Source organism: Rhamphochromis sp. 'chilingali' (assembly GCF_963969265.1).
Source record: "Rhamphochromis sp. 'chilingali' genome assembly, chromosome: 13".
Lineage (NCBI taxonomy): Eukaryota > Metazoa > Chordata > Actinopteri > Cichliformes > Cichlidae > Rhamphochromis > Rhamphochromis sp. 'chilingali'.
In genome coordinates this window covers 2,954,339-2,974,909 of record NC_137940.1, presented here as the reverse complement: position 1 = coordinate 2,974,909, position 20,571 = coordinate 2,954,339, and the positions used below count along the sequence as shown (strand labels likewise).

At 38.0% G+C, this 20,571-nt stretch overlaps 1 protein-coding gene across 1 annotated transcript in view; it reads left to right on the top strand.

Moving 5' to 3' along the window:
* The window catches only part of LOC308409160 (uncharacterized protein), a 54,521-nt gene extending 35,126 nt beyond the window's left edge, over positions 1-19,395 (top strand). The window contains exon 6 of the mRNA XM_080901721.1: positions 17,079-19,395. The gene's annotated coding sequence lies outside the window, so the exon portion shown is untranslated. The remainder of the gene's footprint in view (positions 1-17,078) is intronic.
* Positions 19,396-20,571: the final 1,176 nt, after the last annotated feature.

The following is a 20,571-nucleotide window of genomic DNA, read 5'->3' as shown; positions in this document are numbered from 1 at the left end:
CCACAATTTTCAGCCGATTTTCACCGTTCAAATTTTAAACTATTCTGCTATTTTTGCTAATTCCTGCTACGATTTTTGCTATTTTTAACTATTATACTTTTTAAAATATTAAGCTTTTTTCCTTTAATTTGTCCCATTGAAATGAATGGGAAACTTCTGCAATTCTGCTAAATTTTGCTTGTTTTTGAAACTTAACTACTTCCTCATATTTTCGCCTAGAACAACCATTCAAATTTTAAAATGTTCACAAATTATTGGGCTATTCAGGTATGATTCAGCTTTTTCAAATCTTCTACTGTTTTACTTTTATGCCTCTTAAAGTTTTGAGTTGCAAAATTGTGATTTTTCACAAAATACATGCGTTGTTATGGTTGCTATGCTCTTGGCTTCCAGTGTGTCACTGAAGGTTTTGCAGTCTTCTCTTCATGTCGGAACAACTGTTTGCTACTTGCTCAATTTTCACTCAACTTCCACAAATTATACATCAAAACGTAGGTATTTTTGCTGGCTTTCAGGAAATGTCACTATCATTGTTGTGGGATTTATAGAATTTTCGCAAATCTCCTCAGACCAACACAATGTCAGAAAACTCTCCATATAAAGTGAATGGAGAGCTTGTTCAAAATCACCGCTGGATTTCTGTAATGAGAGGCATATTCGAATCGTCATATCTCCTTAACGAAGCAAAGTTAAGACATGAGGCTTGTCCCCGAATATCTTCAGACACCCCTGACGCTCACAATTCAAGAATTTCTTTCTCACCTATTACCGTTCTGAAATGAGTTGGACTTGTTTGAGGGTAGGAAATTCGTCCTTCGCTCAGATTTCTTCAGATTTCAAACTGTGGAAATGAACCACTTTTTTCTCTCGTCATAACTTTTTGTTGGATTTCCACAGAGACCTGAAAATTTCCATGATTGTTCACCAAAGCCTGCTGTCTCTTACGGTGAAAGAATGATATCGATACTCCAAATAGATTTCAAGTCACAAAGCGTTGTTTGAGGGCAAGTCAAGGCAGTTTTTGCTTCGCTCTACTCAGTTATGGTGCATTAGAAGTCAAATATCTTTAATAATTCATATTTTAATGATAAATTGTAAACACTGGAAGATTCCCCCATCTCTTCTGAACAAAACGGTGTAAGAATGACCGCTCTAGCCCCTACGGTTTGGAAATTATGGTCATTTGTTTGAGGGGAGTCCTCACTATGAGAAATAGGCTGCAATAATCCTGTGCCTCTCTGTGCTGCGTGTGTAAAAAGAGGCACATGTTTTGGCGGGAAAAAGTACACAGGCTCTCTGATTGGTGGATTCAAATTCAGCAGCTCCCAGGCTGACCTAGAAACTTACTTCTCTCTCCCTGTGCATTTTTTTGCTGATTTTTTCATTTAACAAGTATATTTGAGGGACCCTCAGCATGTTCAGCATTTTTTCAGCTGTCCATTTTGCTTTTCCAATTTTTCTGTTTAACTTATTACTATTGTGCTAAATCATACTATTTCTGCTATTTTATAAGATGTGTGCCTAATATAGTATTTCTGCTAAATTACAGTATTTCTGCTTTTTATACTATTTGTGCTAAAACATAGTATTTCTACTAAATGTAGTATTTATGCTTAATCATACTATTTCTGCTTTTTATGGGATTTGTGCCTAATATAGTATTTCTGCTTTTTATAGGATTTTTGCTCAAACATAGTATTTCTACTAAATGTAGTGTTTATGCTTAATCATCCTATTTCTGCTTTTTATAGGATTTGTGCTTAATATAGTATTTCTGCTAAATTATAGTATTTCTGCTTTTTATAGTATTTGTGCTAAAACATAGTATTTCTACTAAATGTAGTATTTATGCTTAATCATAGTATTTCTATATATTTCTGCCAGGTCCCCAGGCAGCCAATCCTCTGTGAGGACTTAGACATTCAAATTTTCAAATCAGGGCCTGCACGGTTTCCCAGCCAATCATATATGTGTCCTGAGGCATTCAAATTTGCATATTGGGGCCTTCATGGCTTCTAAGCCAGCCAATCATATCTGAGGGCTGAGGAATTCAAATCCACAAATCAGGGCCTGCACGGCTTCCCAGCCAGCCAATCATATATGTGGCCTCAGGCATTCAAATTTGCATATTGGGGAATTCGTGGCTTCTAAGTCAACAAGTCATCCATGTCGTATATCTCTAAAAATTCACATTTTAATGATAAATTGTTAACACTGGAAGATTCCCCCATCTCTTCTGAACAAAACGGTTTAAGAATGACCGTTCTAGCCCCTACGGTTAGGAAATTATGGTCATTTGTTTGTGGGGAGTCCTCACTATGAGAAATAGGCTGCAATAATCCTGTGCCTCTCTGTGCTGCGTGTGTAAAAAGATGCACATGTTTTGGCGGGAAAAAGTACACAGGCTCTCTGATTGGTGGATTCAAATTCAGCAGCTCCCAGGCTGACCTAGAAACTTACTTCTCTCTCCCTGTGCATTTTTTTGCTGATTTTTTCATTTAACAAGTATATTTGAGGGACCCTCAGCATGTTCAGCATTTTTTTCAGCTGTCCATTTTGCTTTTCTAATTTTTCTGTTTAACTTATTACTATTGTGCTAAATCATACTGTTTCTGCTATTTCATAAGATTTGTGCTTAATATAGTATTTCTGCTTTTAATAGGATTTGTGCTTAATATAGTATTTCTGCTTTTTATAGAATTTGTGCTTAATATAGTATTTCTGCTTTTTATAGAATTTGTGCTTAATATAGTATTTCTGCTTTTTATAGGATTTGTGCTTAATATAGTATTTCTGCTAAATTATAGTATTTCTACTAAATGTAGTATTTATGCTTAATCATAGTATTTCTATATATTTCTGCCAGGTCCCCAGGCAGCCAATCCTCTGTGAGGACTGAGACATTCAAATTTTCAAATCAGGGCCTGCACAGTTTCCCAGCCAATCATATATGTGTCCTGAGGCATTCAAATTTGCATATTGGGGCCTTCATGGCTTCTAAGCCAGCCAATCATATCTGAGGGCTGAGGAATTCAAATCCACAAATCAGGGCCTGCACAGCTTCCCAGCCAGCCAATCATATATGTGGCCTCAGGCATTCAAATTTGCATATTGGGGAATTCGTGGCTTCTAAGTCAACAAGTCATCCATGTCATATATCTCTAAAAATTCATATTTTAATGATAAATTGTAAACACTGGAAGATTCCCCCATCTCTTCTGAACAAAACGGTTTAAGAATGACCGTTCTAGCCCCTACGGTTTGGAAATTATGGTCATTTGTTTGAGGGGAGTCCTCACTATGAGAAATAGGCTGCAATAATCCTGTGCCTCTCTGTGCTGCGTGTGTAAAAAGAGGCACATGTTTTGGCGGGAAAAAGTACACAGGCTCTCTGATTGGTGGATTCAAATTCAGCAGCTCCCAGGCTGACCTAGAAACTTACTTCTCTCTCCCTGTGTGTGTGTGTGTGTCTGTGTGTGACAGGGAGAGAGAGAGAGAGAGAGAGAGAGAGAAAGCCTTTTAATGGGATGATCTCATTGTAAGATTCAAATTCAATATATTTAGACTGGGTGACTGAATTTGATCTTGTGTGTGTGTCTCTCTGTGCATGTGTGTTTCCTTATGTGTAGATATTTGTGATTGTGTGGCTGTTATAGATTTTTTTGCTGATTTTTTTCATTTAACAAGTATAGTTGAGGGACCTTCAGCACGTTCAGCATTTTTTCAGCTGTCCATTTTGCTTTTCCAATTTTTCTGTTTAAGTTATTACTATTGTGCTAAATCATACTATTTCTGCTATTTCATAAGATTTCTGCTTAATATACTAGTTCTGCTTTTTATAGGATTTGTGCTTAATATACTATTTCTGCTTTTTTATAGGATTTGTGCTTAATATACTATTTCTGCTTTTTATAGGATTTATGCTTAATCATACTATTTCTATATATTTCTGCCAGGTCCCCAGGCAGCCAATCCTCTGTGAGGACTCAGACATTCAAGTATACAGATCACAGCCTGCACGGCTTCCCAGCCAGCCAATCATATCTGAGGTCTCCCGTTTCCTCTCTCGTCATATCTCAGCGACAGATGTACAGAGAGCAATGAAAATCACAGTCAAAGTACACAAAAGTCCGCTGATTCAGCCAGTAGAAGAATTATGCTTCTAGTCCACCTAGTTTTTGAGTTACACACTGTTTTGTAACTCCAAAAATGGCATTTTTCGCCTCTCACCGGGATCTAATTCTGACTGCTCATCACCCTGTTTTTCAAAACGGCTCCTCTCTTTCCCAGTGGCGCAGTTGGTAATGACACGGGTCTGCAAGCCAAAGATCGTGGGTTCGATTCCACCTTGGTCAACATGTTTTTTTTCCCTACAAATTAATACACTGTCACAGACCAGTAATTCATATTCATCATTTATTACAATTCTGCAAACTTTTATGATTTTACCAGCTTTTCTAATATAGACCTCACATTCTTGTTAACACTCCATGGCACAAATACTCTTCCCTTTACGCTCTGTGTATGTGTGTGTGTGTGTATCAATATTTCTCCCATTTTAAAGTATTACTCCTCCATAATTGTATTTCTGTTAAATCAAAGTACTTTTATTACATCTTAGTACTTCTACTCAATCATAGTATTTCTGCTAAATGATAGTATTTCTGCTACTTTGTGGTACTTGTGCTAAACACAGTATTTCTGCTAAATCATACTATTTCTACTATATTATATTTTTCTTTCTAAATATAGCATTTCTGCTATATAATAGTATTTCTGCTATGTTATAATATTTGTGCTAAACCAGTGTATTTGTGCTGAAACATAGTATTTCTGCCAAATGATAGTATTTCTGTCAAATTATAGTATTTGTGCTAAAAAATAGTATTAATTTAAAATTACAATATTCATAGTTCATCACAGTGTCTCTGGTAAATCACAGTATTTGTGCTATGTTGTACTATTTTTCTAAATCATAGTGTTTCTGTAATGTTTAAGTATTTTTGGCTAAATATATTCTTTCTGTTATCTTATACTATTTCTCCTAAATTCTTGTATTTTTGAGAAGTTATGTTTCTGGCAAGTTACAATATTTCTGCTAAGTTCTGCTATGCTATTATATTTCTGCCAAGTATTATGTTTCCTCTAAGATATTGCAGTTCTGCTAAATTATTACATTTTAGCAATGTTCCTTTGTTTCTGCAAAGTTTTTACAATTTCTGCAACTTTTCAGCTTTTTCAGCTACTTTTTGCATACAGCTTCAGCTTTAAGCATCCACACTGCATTTTCGCAGGAAATGCAAATTTTTCTAGTTATTATTCTAGTTGCTTCCGTACACTTTTCGCCGTTAAACTACTTCCACAATTTTCAGCCGATTTTCACCGTTCAAATTTTAAACTATTCTGCTATTTTTGCTCTTTCCTGCTACGATTTTTGCTATTTTTAACTATTATACTTTTTAAAATATTAAGCTTTTTTCCTTTAATTTGTCCCATTGAAATGAATGGGAAACTTCAGCAATTCTGCTAAAATTTGCTTGTTTTTGAAACTTAACTAGTTCCTCATATTTTCACCTAGAACAACCATTCAAATTTTAAAATGTTCACAAATTATTGGGCTATTCAGGTATGATTCAGCTTTTTCAAATCTTCTACTGTTTTACTTTTATGCCTCTTAAAGTTTTGAGTTGCAAAATTGTGATTTTTCACAAAATACATGCGTTGTTATGGTTGCTATGCTCTTGGCTTCCAGTGTGTCACTGAAGGTTTTGCAATTTTCACTTCATGTCCGAACAACTTCTTGCTACTTGCTCAATTTTCACTCAACTTCCACAAATTATACATCAAAACGTAGGTATTTTTGCTGGCTTTCAGAAAATGTCACTATCATTGTTGTGGGATTTATAGAATTTTTGCAAATCTCCTCAGACCAACACAAGGTCTCAAAACTCTCCATATAAAGTCAATGGAGAGCTTGTTCAAAATCATCGCTGGATTTCTGTAATGAGAGGCATATTCGAATCGTCATATCTCCTTAACGAAGCGACTTTAAGACATGAGGCTTGTCCCCGAATATCTTCAGACACCCCTGACGCTCACAATTCAAGAATTTCTTTCTCACCTATTACCGTTCTGAAATGAGTTGGACTTGTTTGAGGGTAGGAAATTCGTCCTTCGCTCAGATTTCTTCAGATTTCAAACTGTGGAAATGAACCACTTTTTTCTCTCGTCATAACTTTTTGTTGGATTTCCACAGAGACCTGAAAATTTCCATGATTGTTCACCAAAGCCTGCTGTCTCTTACGGTGAAAGAATGATATCGATACTCCAAATAGATTTCAAGTCACAAAGCGTTGTTTGAGGGCAAGTCAAGGCAGTTTTTGCTTCGCTCTACTCAGTTATGGTGCATTAGAAGTCAAATATCTTTAATAATTCATATTTTAATGATAAATTGTAAACACTGGAAGATTCCCCCATCTCTTCTGAACAAAACGGTGTAAGAATGACCGCTCTAGCCCCTACGGTTTGGAAATTATGGTCATTTGTTTGAGGGGAGTCCTCACTATGAGAAATAGGCTGCAATAATCCTGTGCCTCTCTGTGCTGCGTGTGTAAAAAGAGGCACATGTTTTGGCGGGAAAAAGTACACAGGCTCTCTGATTGGTGGATTCAAATTCAGCAGCTCCCAGGCTGACCTAGAAACTTACTTCTCTCTCCCTGTGCATTTTTTTGCTGATTTTTTCATTTAACAAGTATATTTGAGGGACCCTCAGCATGTTCAGCATTTTTTCAGCTGTCCGTTTTGCTTTTCCAATTTTTCTGTTTAACTTATTACTATTGTGCTAAATCATACTGTTTCTGCTATTTTATAAGATTTGTGCTTAATATAGTATTTCTGCTTTTAATAGGATTTGTGCTTAATATAGTATTTCTGCTTTTTATAGAATTTGTGCTTAATATAGTATTTCTGCTTTTTATAGAATTTGTGCTTAATATAGTATTTCTGCTAAATTATAGTATTTCTGCTTTTTATAGTATTTGTGCTAAAACATAGTATTTCTACTAAATGTAGTATTTATGCTTAATCATAGTATTTCTATATATTTCTGCCAGGTCCCCAGGCAGCCAATCCTCTGTGAGGACTTAGACATTCAAATTTTCAAATCAGGGCCTGCACGGTTTCCCAGCCAATCATATATGTGTCCTGAGGCATTCAAATTTGCATATTGGGGCCTTCATGGCTTCTAAGCCAGCCAATCATATCTGAGGGCTGAGGAATTCAAATCCACAAATCAGGGCCTGCACGGCTTCCCAGGCAGCCAATCATATATGTGGCCTCAGGCATTCAAATTTGCATATTGGGGGAATTCGTGGCTTCTAAGTCAACAAGTCATCCATGTCGTATATCTCTAATAATTCACATTTTAATGATAAATTGTTAACACTGGAAGATTCCCCCATCTCTTCTGAACAAAACGGTGTAAGAATGACCGCTCTAGCCCCTACGGTTAGGAAATTATGGTCATTTGTTTGAGGGGAGTCCTCACTATGAGAAATAGGCTGCAATAATCCTGTGCCTCTCTCTGCTGCGTGTGTAAAAAGATGCACCTGTTTTGGCGGGAAAAAGTACACAGGCTCTCTGATTGGTGGATTCAAATTCAGCAGCTCCCAGGCTGACCTAGAAACTTACTTCTCTCTCCCTGTGCATTTTTTTGCTGATTTTTTCATTTAACAAGTATATTTGAGGGACCCTCAGCATGTTCAGCATTTTTTCAGCTGTCCATTTTGCTTTTCCAATTTTTCTGTTTAACTTATTACTATTGTGCTAAATCATACTGTTTCTGCTATTTCATAAGATTTGTGCTTAATATAGTATTTCTGCTAAATTATAGTATTTCTGCTTTTTATAGGATTTGTGCTAAAACATAGTATTTCTACTAAATGTAGTATTTATGCTTAATCTTAGTATTTCTATATATTTCTGCCTGGTCCCCAGGCAGCCAATCCTCTGTGAGGACTTAGACATTCAAATTTTCAAATCAGGTCCTGCACGGTTTCCCAGCCAATCATATATGTGTCCTGAGGCATTCAAATTTGCATATTGGGGACTTCATGGCTTCTAAGCCAGCCAATCATATCTGAGGGCTGAGGAATTCAAATCCACAAATCAGGGCCTGCACAGCTTCCCAGCCAGCCAATCATGTATGTGGGCTCCAGGTATTCAAATTTGCATATTGGGGAATTCGTGGCTTCTAAGTCAACAAGTCATCCGTGTCATATATCTCTAAAAATTCATATTTTAATGATAAATTGTCAACACTTGAAGATTCCCCCATCTCTTCTGAACAAAACGGTGTAAGAATGACCGTTCTAGCTCCTACGGTTAGGAAATTATGGTCATTTGTTTGAGGGGAGTCGTCATTATGAGAAATAGACTGCAATGATCCTGTGTCTCTCTGTGCTGCGTGTGTAAAAAGGATGCACCTGTTTTGGAGGGAAAGAGTGCACAGGCTCTCTGATTGGTGGATTCAAATTCAGCAGCTCCCAGGCTGACCTAGAAACTCACTTTTCTCTCCCTGTGTGTGTGTGTGTGTGTGTGTGTGTGTGTGTGTGTGTGTGTGTGTGTGTGTGTGTGTGACAGAGAGAGAGAGAGAGAGAGAGAAAGGCTTTTAATGGGATGATCTCATTCTAAGATTCAAATTCAATATATTTAGACTGGTTGACTGAATTGGATCTTGTGTGTGTGTCTCTCTGTGCATGTGTGTTTTCTTATGTGTACATATTTGTGATTGTGTGGCTGTTATAGATTTTTTTGCTGATTTTTTTCATTTAACAAGTATAGTTGAGGGACCTTCAGCATGTTCATCATTTTTTTCAGCTGTCCATTTTTGCTTTTCCAATTTTTCTGTTTAAGTTATTACTATTGTGCTAAATCATACTATTTCTGCTATTTTATAAGATTTGTGCCAAATACCGTATTTCTGCCAAATATAGTATTTCTGATTAATTATAGTTTTTTCTACCAAATCATAGTACAGTATTTCTGCTTTTTATAGGGTTTGTGCTTAATATAGTATTTCTGCTAAATTATAGTATTTCTGCTTTTTATAGTATTTGTGCTAAATTATAGTATTTCTGCCAAATTATAATATTTGTGCTAAAACATAGTCTTAATTTAAAATTACAATATTCATAGTTCATCACAGTGTCTCTGGTAAATCACAATATTTCTGCTCTGTTGTACTATTTTTCTAAATCATAGTGTTTCTGTAATGTTTAAGTATTTTTGGCTAAATATATTCTTTCTGTTATCTTATACTATTTCTCCTAAATTCTTGTATTTTTGAGAAGTTATCATGTTTCTGGTAAGTTACAATATTTCTGCTAAATTCTGCTATGCTATTGTATTTCTGCCAAGTATTATGTTTCCTCTAAGATATTGCAGTTCTGCTAAGTTATTCCATTTTAGCAAACTTCTTTTGCTTCTGCAAAGTTTTTACAATTTCTGCAACTTTTCAGCTTTTTCAGCTACTTTTTGCATACAGCTTCAGCTTTAAGCATCCACACTGCATTTTCGCAGGAAATGCAAATTTTTCTAGTTATTATTATTATTATTCTAGTTGCTTCCGTACACTTTTCGCCGTTAAACTACTTCCACAATTTTCAGCCGATTTTCACCGTTCAAATTTTAAACTATTCTGCTATTTTTGCTCTTTCCTGCTACGATTTTTGCTATTTTTAACTATTATACTTTTTAAAATATTCCACTTTTTTCCTTTAATTTGTCCCATTGAAATGAATGGGAAACTTCTGCATTTCTGCTAAAATTTGCTTGTTTTTGAAACTTAACTACTTCCTCATATTTTCACCTAGAACAACCATTCAAATTTTAAAATGTTCACAAATTATTGGGCTATTCAGGTATGATTCAGCTTTTTCAAATCTTCTACTGTTTTACTTTTATGCCTCTTGAAGTTTTGAGTTGCAAAATTGTGATTTTTCACAAAATACATGCGTTGTTATGGTTGCTATGCTCTTGGCTTCCAGTGTGTCACTGAAGGTTTTGCAGTCTTCTCTTCATGTCGGAACAACTGTTTGCTACTTGCTCAATTTTCACTCAACTTCCACAAATTATACATCAAAACGTAGGTATTTTTGCTGGCTTTCAGGAAATGTCACTATCATTGTTGTGGGATTTATAGAATTTTCGCAAATCTCCTCAGACCAACACAATGTCAGAAAACTCTCCATATAAAGTGAATGGAGAGCTTGTTCAAAATCACCGCTGGATTTCTGTAATGAGAGGCATATTCGAATCGTCATATCTCCTTAACGAAGCAAAGTTAAGACATGAGGCTTGTCCCCGAATATCTTCAGACACCCCTGACGCTCACAATTCAAGAATTTCTTTCTCACCTATTACCGTTCTGAAATGAGTTGGACTTGTTTGAGGGTAGGAAATTCGTCCTTCGCTCAGATTTCTTCAGATTTCAAACTGTGGAAATGAACCACTTTTTTCTCTCGTCATAACTTTTTGTTGGATTTCCACAGAGACCTGAAAATTTCCATGATTGTTCACCAAAGCCTGCTGTCTCTTACGGTGAAAGAATGATATCGATACTCCAAATAGATTTCAAGTCACAAAGCGTTGTTTGAGGGCAAGTCAAGGCAGTTTTTGCTTCGCTCTACTCAGTTATGGTGCATTAGAAGTCAAATATCTTTAATGATTCATATTTTAATGATAAATTGTTAACACTGGAAGATTCCCCCATCTCTTCTGAACAAAACGGTGTAAGAATGACCGCTCTAGCCCCTACGGTTTGGAAATTATGGTCATTTGTTTGAGGGGAGTCCTCACTATGAGAAATAGGCTGCAATAATCCTGTGCCTCTCTGTGCTGCGTGTGTAAAAAGAGGCACATGTTTTGGCGGGAAAAAGTACACAGGCTCTCTGATTGGTGGATTCAAATTCAGCAGCTCCCAGGCTGACCTAGAAACTTACTTCTCTCTCCCTGTGTATTTTTTTTTGCTGATTTTTTCATTTAACAAGTATATTTGAGGGACCCTCAGCATGTTCAGCATTTTTTCAGCTGTCCATTTTGCTTTTCCAATTTTTCTGTTTAACTTATTACTATTGTGCTAAATAATACTATTTCTGCTATTTTATAAGATTTGTGCCTAATATAGTATTTCTGCTAAATTACAATATTTCTGCTTTTTATACTATTTGTGCTAAAACATAGTATTTCTACTAAATGTAGTATTTATGCTTAATCATACTATTTCTGCTTTTTATGGGATTTGTGCCTAATATAGTATTTCTGCTTTTTATAGGATTTTTGCTCAAACATAGTATTTCTACTAAATGTAGTGTTTATGCTTAATCATCCTATTTCTGCTTTTTATAGGATTTGTGCTTAATATAGTATTTCTGCTAAATTATAGTATTTCTGCTTTTTATAGTATTTGTGCTAAAACATAGTATTTCTACTAAATGTAGTATTTATGCTTAATCATAGTATTTCTATATATTTCTGCCAGGTCCCCAGGCAGCCAATCCTCTGTGAGGACTGAGAAATTCAAATTTTCAAATCAGGGCCTGCACGGCTTCCCAGCCAATCATATATGTGTCCTGAGGCATTCAAATTTGCATATTGGGGCCTTCATGGCTTCTAAGCCAGCCAATCATATCTGAGGGCTGAGGAATTCAAATCCACAAATCAGGGCCTGCACGGCTTCCCAGCCAGCCAATCATATATGTGGTCTCAGGCATTCATATTTGCATATTGGGGAATTCGTGGCTTCTAAGTCAACAAGTCATCCATGTCATATATCTCTAAAAATTCACATTTTAATGATAAATTGTTAACACTTGAAGATTCCCCCATCTCTTCTGAACAAAACAGTGTAAGAATGACCGCTCTAGCCCCTACGGTTAGGAAATTATGGTCATTTGTTTGAGGGGAGTCCTCACTATGAGAAATAGGCTGCAATAATCCTGTGCCTCTCTGTGCTGCTGCGTGTGTAAAAAGATGCACCTGTTTTGGCGGGAAAACGTAAACAGCCACTCTGATTGGTGGATTTAAATTCGGCAGCTCTCTCCCTCTGTGTGTGTGTGTGTGTGTGTGTGTGTGTGTGTGTGTGTGTGTGTGTGTGTGTGTTTAGTGGGAGAGAGAGGACCCTGCCCTTATTTGGCAGCATGTCATTGTAGGATTTAAATTGAATATAGTTAGACTGGTTGACTGGATTAGAGCCTGTGTTTTTGTGTCCCTCTGTGCATTTGTGTTTCAATAAGTTATTACTATTCTGCTAAATCATAGTATTTCTGGTACTTTTCGGTACTTGTGCTAAATACAGTATTTCTGCTAAATCATACTATTTCTGCTTTTCATAGGATTTATGCCTAATATAGTATTTCTGCTAAATTATAGTATTTCTGCTTTTTATAGGATTTGTGCCTAACATAGTATTTCTGCTAAATTATAGTATTTCTGCTTTTTATAGGATTTGTGCCTAACATAGTATTTCTGCTAAATTATAGTATTTCTGCTTTTTATACTATTTGTTCTAAATTATAGTATTTCTGCTTTTTATAGGATTTGTGCTTAATATAGTATTTCTGCTAAATTATAGTTTTTCTTCTTTTTATAGTATTTGTGCTAAAACATAGTATTTCTACTAAATGTAGTATTTATGCTTAATAATAGTATTTCTATATATTTCTGCCAGGTCCCCAGGCAGCCAATCCTCTGTGAGGACTGAGACATTCAAATTTTCAAATCAGGGCCTGCACAGTTTCCCAGCCAATCAAATAAGTGTCCTGAGGCATTCAAATTTGCATATTGGGGCCTTCGTGGCTTCTAAGCCAGCCAATCATATCTGAGGGCTGAGGAATTCAAATCCACAAATCAGGGCCTGCACGGCTTCCCAGCCAGCCAATCACATATGTGGTCTCAGGCATTCAAATTTGCATATTGGGGAATTCGTGGCTTCTAAGTCAACAAGTCATCCATGTCATATATCTCTAAAAATTCATATTTTAATATTAAATTGTCAACACTTGAAGATTCCCCCATCTCTTCTGAACAAAACGGTGTAAGAATGACCGTTCTAGCCCCTACGGTTAGGAAATTACGGTCATTTGTTTGAGGGGAGTCCTCACTATGAGAAATAGACTGCAAAAATCCTGTGTCTCTCTGTGCTGCTGCGTGTGTAAACAGATGCACCTGTTTTGGTGGGGAAAAGTGCACAGCCTCTCTGATTGGTGGATTCAAATTCAGCAGCTCCCAGGCTGACCTAGAAACTTACTTCTCTCTCCCTGTGTGTGTGTGTGTGTGTGTGTGTGTGTGTGTGTGTGTGTGTGTGTGTGTGTGTGTGTGTGTGTGTGTGTGTGTGTGTGTGACAGAGAGAGAGAGAGAGAGAGAGAAAGCCTTTTAATGGGATGATCCCATTGTAAGATTCAAATTCAATATATTTAGACTGGTTGACTGAATTGGATCTTGTGTGTGTGTCTCTCTGTGCATGTGTGTTTCCTCATGTGTACATATTTGTAATTGTGTGGCAGTCATAAATTTTTTTGCTGATTTTTGTCATTTAACAAGTATATTTGAGGGAACCTCAGCATGTTCAGCATTTTTTCAGCTGTCCATTTTGCTTTTCCAATTTTTCTGTTTAACTTATTACTATTGTGCTAAATCACACTATTTCTGCTATTTTATAAGATTTGTGCTTAATATACTATTTCTGCTTTTATAGGATTTGTGCTTAATATAGTATTTCTGCTTTTTATAAGATTTGTGCTTAATATAGTATTTCTGCTAAATTTAGTATTTCTGATTAATTATAGTTTTTCTACTAAATCATAGTACAGTATTTCTGCTTTTTATGGGATTTGTGCTAAAACAAAGTATTTCTACTAAATGTAGTATTTATGCTTAATCATATTATTTCTGCTTTTGATAGGATTTGTGCTTAATATAGTATTTCTGCTAAATTATAGTATTTCTGCCAAATTATAATATTTGTGCTAAAACATAGTCTCAATTTAAAATTACAATATTCATAGTTCATCACAGTGTCTCTGGTAAATCACAGTATTTCTGCTCTGTTGTACTATTTTTCTAAATCATAGTGTTTCTGTAATGTTTAAGTATTTTTGGCTAAATATATTCTTTCTGTTATCTTATACTATTTCTCCTAAATTCTTGTATGTTTGAGAAGTTATCATGTTTCTGGTAAGTTACAATATTTCTGCTAAATTCTGCTATGCTATTGTATTTCTGCCAAGTATTATGTTTCCTCTAAGATATTGCAGTTCTGCTAAGTTATTCCATTTTAGCAAACTTCTTTTGCTTCTGCAAAGTTTTTACAATTTCTGCAACTTTTCAGCTTTTTCAGCTACTTTTTGCATACAGCTTCAGCTTTAAGCATCCACACTGCATTTTCGCAGGAAATGCAAATTTTTCTAGTTATTATTCTTTTTCCGCCTGAAATTTTGGACCTTAACTCGCCCCACAGTTTTGAGACAAGGTTCACATATGATATATCATTGTGTGCGGCTGGAGCTGGAATGAGTTGCTATGACTTTTGGTGTTTATTACTTCTATAGTTTTTTAAATATGAATATTTTAATGCAAGTTTTTGCCCATTCAAATGAATGGGAACGAACGAAAGTGAAACTTTACTTACTTTGTGGTGTGTTTGCTCACTCACTTAATTTGTGGTGTGTTGGCTCACTCTAGTGGTATGTCCCCGTATTTGGATTACCATAATGACAACAATACGAACGGCGCGCACAGCGTTGGTGCTTTCAGGAACCATTGGAATTCTTAAGGTTGCACGAAGCATTGAATAGTTACGGTAACGGCAATGGTGTACGCTTGGTGGAAAACTGCATATCCCACAATTCAAAGCACGCCTCTACCAGTCAAACAATGGCGGCTGCCACTTGGTTTAATATATTCCTCTTATTTGTGTTTCTAGGTCACAAAGTAAACTTTTAAGATATTTTCAGGTGAGAATGTAGGTGTGTAAACGTCAAATATCTGCTCGTTTTGTCAAAACATCCCATATTAGCAACAGATTTCTCACGATGTTGCTGCTAGCCGGCTAGCTAGCTAGCGCCGCTTCGCTCAAAAGCACCCAGGCTTGGCTTTCAGTGAGGCGTCTCTAACTCCTTTCACCCCCGATCGCTCCGCAAACAGTCTTTGTCTTAGCTGGACTTATTTTTCGTTTATATGGGCCGATGATGCTGGTCGATGTGGAAAAAATAACTGAGTTGTTCATATACCGGTGGCTAGCTAGCTCCGCGTTAGCCACCGGTATATGTCTCTTCCCCTCGTATGCGGGGAAAGAAACACCGATCGACCGGTGGTGGCTAACGCGGAGCTCAATCGTGGATAAGGGAAACCCAATGCAGGAGAAGCAGGCGGCTGGTGAACTGAATTTCAGGTAAGACGTTATTAACTGTACTCTATTTGGGTCAGATATAAACCGAGTTTAGGTGTAGTTTATTTTCGTTGTGCTGACAGTTACAATAACTGTACTGCGTGCTAGCTAGCACGACGGAGTTTCTATACAGCTGTGCGCGCTAAGTTACTGATGTTGAACTTTATGACAGCCTCCCCTATTTTCAGGCGAGAATGTAGGGGTGTAAACTTCAAATATCTGCTCGTTTTATCAAGAAGTCCCATATTTTATCAAGAAGTCCCATATCTCTCACGATGTTACTGCTAGCGCCGCATGGCAGCTAGCTGGCTAGGGCGGCTTGGCTGACACCTAGGCCGGGCTGACTGATACCCAGGCCGGCTCACGCTCTCGTTTCACCGCCGCATGGCAGCTAGCCGGCTAGCTGGCTAGCGCGGCTTGGCTGCCACCCAGGTCGGGCTGGCTGACACCCAGGCTGGGCTGGCTGACACCCAGGCCTGCTCACGCTGTCGTGTCACCCCTAGTCTTTCGTGATGACTCTTGGTTGGCTGCTGGACTTATTTTTCATTTATATGGGCTGGTGATTCAGTATGAGTGTCCGGTGAACTGAATGTCAGGTAAGACGTTATGTATATGTAAGGTAGTGACTGGAATAAGTCACAAGGTGTCGCTGTTGAGCTGCATATATGTTGTAAATTTTAGCAATTTTGACCATTTGTCCTCTGCAGGACACCGTAGTTCAGATTTCTCGTTCGCGTGGGCACCATCTTGGTTCAGTGTTTACTGTGATGTGCAAAGGTAAGCACTGTCAGTGGCGAACTGCATTGGTTTTGTTTAAAAATAAGTGTTCCACTGTGTAAAATAGCGGTTTGTCATTTAAGCCAAGCATATATTTTGTTTATTGAGAGGTTCATGTATTGTCTGATGAGAGTATGAGACAAAGATATACTTTTCTTTCTTACTCTCATATAAAATATTTAGCTTTTATTAAATAGTTATCTGAATCTTACAACCAAAGTTTGTATAATAATACTCAAGATTGGCTGTAGACCATTGTTAATCATTCAGAACACTGTGTAAAAATAACAAAAAACAAAAAGTGAATGAAAAGTGCATAAATATTTATTTTACGTGTTTGATGTGTGTGGCAGGGCGTGGTCTGCAGTGCCGCTCAGGTGTAAAGTCTGTGCTCTCTCTGCTTTTTTTTTTTTTTTTTTGTGTATGTGTCGGGCTATGAGATGAAAAGCTACAGCCGGCTGTGTGGGTACAGCAACTATGTGTGAAAAGTGGTCCATAACGTAATGCTTCAAAGTGTGTTCATGCAAACATTGTCGGGTCTGCTTATGAACCTCTGCGCACAGCGTCTACAAATTGGGGCTGTACGAAGTCACCTCATCTTTACACAAAACCGTAAGCTGTCATCTGTGAGGCGCGAGCGGTGTTTGGTTTTACCATAGTTCATGGTGGAGAATGGCTGCTCTGCTGAGTTTTGCTCTCTGTGGCCGTTTGAATGGCAAACTATACTGATTAGCGGCGGCATAGGCACACTTAAAATTTCTTCAGAAATTTTCGCTTTCTAGTTATTATTAATGTATACGTTATTATTATTAGTTCATTACATGATATATGAGTAACTATTATTAATGTTTCCCAGAAATCTCTGAAGCTCTACCTCTGCCGATGCGGGCCTCACCAAGGAGTGCTCGCACTGGACCTATAAAGACAGGTGGACGGGTTTTTGTGCTGGACCACACATGCTGGACACGACCCATGAAAGAGGCAATAGATGATCTGTTGCAAAAGTACCATGGGAAGAAGGACATCCTGAAGCTTGTGGATCAAGATTATGCAGACATGGTCCATCACTCGGCTACAGATCCCAACAGCCTGCTGCGTCCCACATCCAAGGTGCACATATCCTGGTAGTTGAAGCACTTGGCTAAGCTTCTCAACACCAGTTCATCTTTGAACATAAGCCCAGAAAAACTACTGGAGACTCAGCAGCTGTGGCACTCTTTAACTGAAGGCAGTGAAACAACTAGTGTCCCTGTAATCACCATAGAGCCTGCCGCGTTTAACCCACCTCCTCCTGCCCCGTCTACACCACTGACACAAGTCTCAACAGACAAGATTGTGGACGGCATCTTAGAAAGGCAACAGCAGCAGCAGCCACAGCAGCAGCCTGAGGGGAAAAAGGGCAGACAAAGACTTGTCTTGCCTGTGGACAGCCCAAGTCTCAATGTGAGACAGATGGATCCACCGTCGATTATTTTTACCAGAGAGGGCCTGTGCGCTATTTCTACAGTTCCCACAAGGTGCATCAAACTTATGCTGCTGAGGGAATCACTAACCCTAAAATGACCTTTGAGGAATTTGCCCAGACAGACTTTTTCCAAAGGGAACTGGATGCTACCAGGAAGAGGTCAGAGGAAAGGATGGAGAAAAAGAGGAAAAGGCCAGAAACCCAACAAACAGGCCGCCTCTGCAGGTTCTGCCACATGGACCTGAAACAGGGCCCAAATAGCTCACATGTTCACACAGGCTTCCCTGGAGTGGCAGGGAAATATATCTACTGCCCTTCAAAAGTGCACTCTCTGCCCGGGCACAAGGGCTTGGCCAAGGGGATGACCTGGAAGGAGTTTCAGGAGTCTCCTTTCTATGAGGCAGAGAGACAAAGATGGGTGGAAGAAAAGAGGAAATAGGGGAGAAACTGTTGATATTGTACATAATATAGTTTTGTTCTAGTTTTGTAATGTTTATTTTGTTTATATAAATAAAAACTGATTGTAAATATAAAAATGTGAATAAATTGTGTTCTTTAAAAATAGCAGCACAGCTCTCTTCTTTATAACCTCTTAGAGTTCACCTGTATGTTTATATACCTGTGTGTGCTCACCATCAGGTAATCAGTTTTAAGAAGCTGTGAGTGCTGCCCTGAAAGCTTACATATTATTTCTAAATCACTTCATGTAATGATAACAAGCCATCCTTTCTCTAGTGGGGTCTCACAGCTTTTATCTTTATAATCTTTCTGGTTGATTTATATCATTAGAAACATGACTGCTGTCTTGTATCTGTGTGACTGTACAGCCTATTTCAGACATGACAACCAGACAGTGTCTGAAGTTATCTTTAATGCATGAAACACAGCTGGAGATAGTCCAGACACTTTCTCACTGATATTTTTGGTTTAGGTATTGTTGCTTTCTGGCTTGAAGCTTATCTACAAAAGCAGTTCAATAAGGAGAGATCATGTGGAAAAACCGAACATGATTTATTGAGATACAGAAATCAATGTAACTGTTAGGAAGTTAGACTCCAATGACCCATCATAGCAGAAGAAATCTCAGCAGTGACAGGATTTTGCACAAGCCACACCCCAGTCAAAATGCTGGTAGTGATGAAGATGGAGGCTGGGACAGGGTTCTGAGTGACCACGGTGAGGAGGAGAAAGGAGAGAGGGCGGGCTGCATGGCTGTGGATCTGAAACGCAGAATGGTAGAAGCAGAAGAGCAACAGATTTAAAGCATGCAGAGTGGAGGCTGAGTTGCTCGGAGAAGATCTCTGTCTAAATAAATAAATCTGGGTAAATTCCCAGATGATTAAACATGCAACTATTTTGTTGGTAATAACTGAAATGAGTAAAGAAAATCAACAGCCTATTTATGTAAGATAAGATCACAAATCTGACTGCAGCGGCTTCATGGACCGCTCCCATCATTCAATTTAAGGGCAGGAGGCAGTGCGAACTTTGCAAAGAAAAAAGGAGAAGAGTTGTCAACACCTGCTGCAAATGTGAGAAGTATACATGCAAGGACCACAGTGTGTCCATTTGTAACAACTGCGCCGTCTGAGCAGGACTCTCACACCCAGACACATACTACCTCTCTCCCTGTCTGTCTCTCTCCCCATCCCCAACAACATAAATGTTCATGTTTATCTTTCTAAAATAAATGTTTTTCTAGTTCAAACTGAGCTTGTATTTTTATTTACGTTAGCAAGGTAATAAACATTTAGTGTGGAAAAAGTGAAAAACATCATATACCATTATAGGTTATGATTATTACATTTACTGTGCCCCTGCAAAAAAAATAATGATGAATCAAAATCAACCTTGGTGCCAATCTAAAGGCCTAATTATAATAGCAGTGAAATCTTTCTCGAAATGTATTTTATGGAAAATATTTTATTTTTTAAAAATAAAGGTTAAAAAATGCCAAACGCGCTACGGAGAAGCAAGACAGTCATAAGAGTTAGTTGTCAATACCGGCCACCAGAAGCTGTTTTTGATACGGGCGGTTGCCCGGGGCGGCATCGTGGTGAGGGGCGGCATCACCGGCACCGATCGGTTTTCTATCGCCCATTTGCTGGGAGTAAGGGCGCCCTCCGTTTGCGAGGTGCGCCTGCTGCTTGCGGCTCAGGGAGGAGAGGGCGGGGCGGCGGGGGAGTCTCTGAGTGGCTGGGGCAGCGTCTAATAACCAACTCGCAAAATAAAAGAAAATAAATACAAACACGAAAACACCAGACATCATGATACAGACTTATAATTTGCACCGATGTCTTTTTCGAAATTCTATACCCGAAAAGTGAGCGCGAGAGCCCTCGGTGCGCATGCTCGCTGCTGAAGTCAAAGTAAACTTTATTGTCATCTCCGCTACATGCAGTCCAGGATATAGAGAGACGAGACGACGAGGCTCCAGTTACAGCAGTGCAAGTAAACCAACAGTATATATAAGAAGAGTAAGAAAATAAATATACACTTTAGGACTCGGGGTAAAGGATCAATAACAATTTAAAATTTATATTTATTTGATGATTTAAAGTCTCACACACAACCCGTCGAAAGGGGAGGAAGACCTGCTGCTTCCAAGTAGAGCACATTTCATTCATAATGTTGTAAATCCAAGCCCATTATGTATTCATGATTTGAATCCTGGGTTGTGTGAAATCCCAGGAATAAACAAAGTGAATCTGTGAACTAAGGTGTAGGTCTGTTAGATCATGTTGTGGTGATCCTCGAGTTGGGGGATGATTGTTCATACTGGAGTGCAAAATTAAAACCAAGATGGACAAGAAAAGTTCAAAGCCGTCAGGTGCTCAGTTTAGAAAAAAGAGAAAAGAAGACGAGGAGAAACGAGCAACAGATG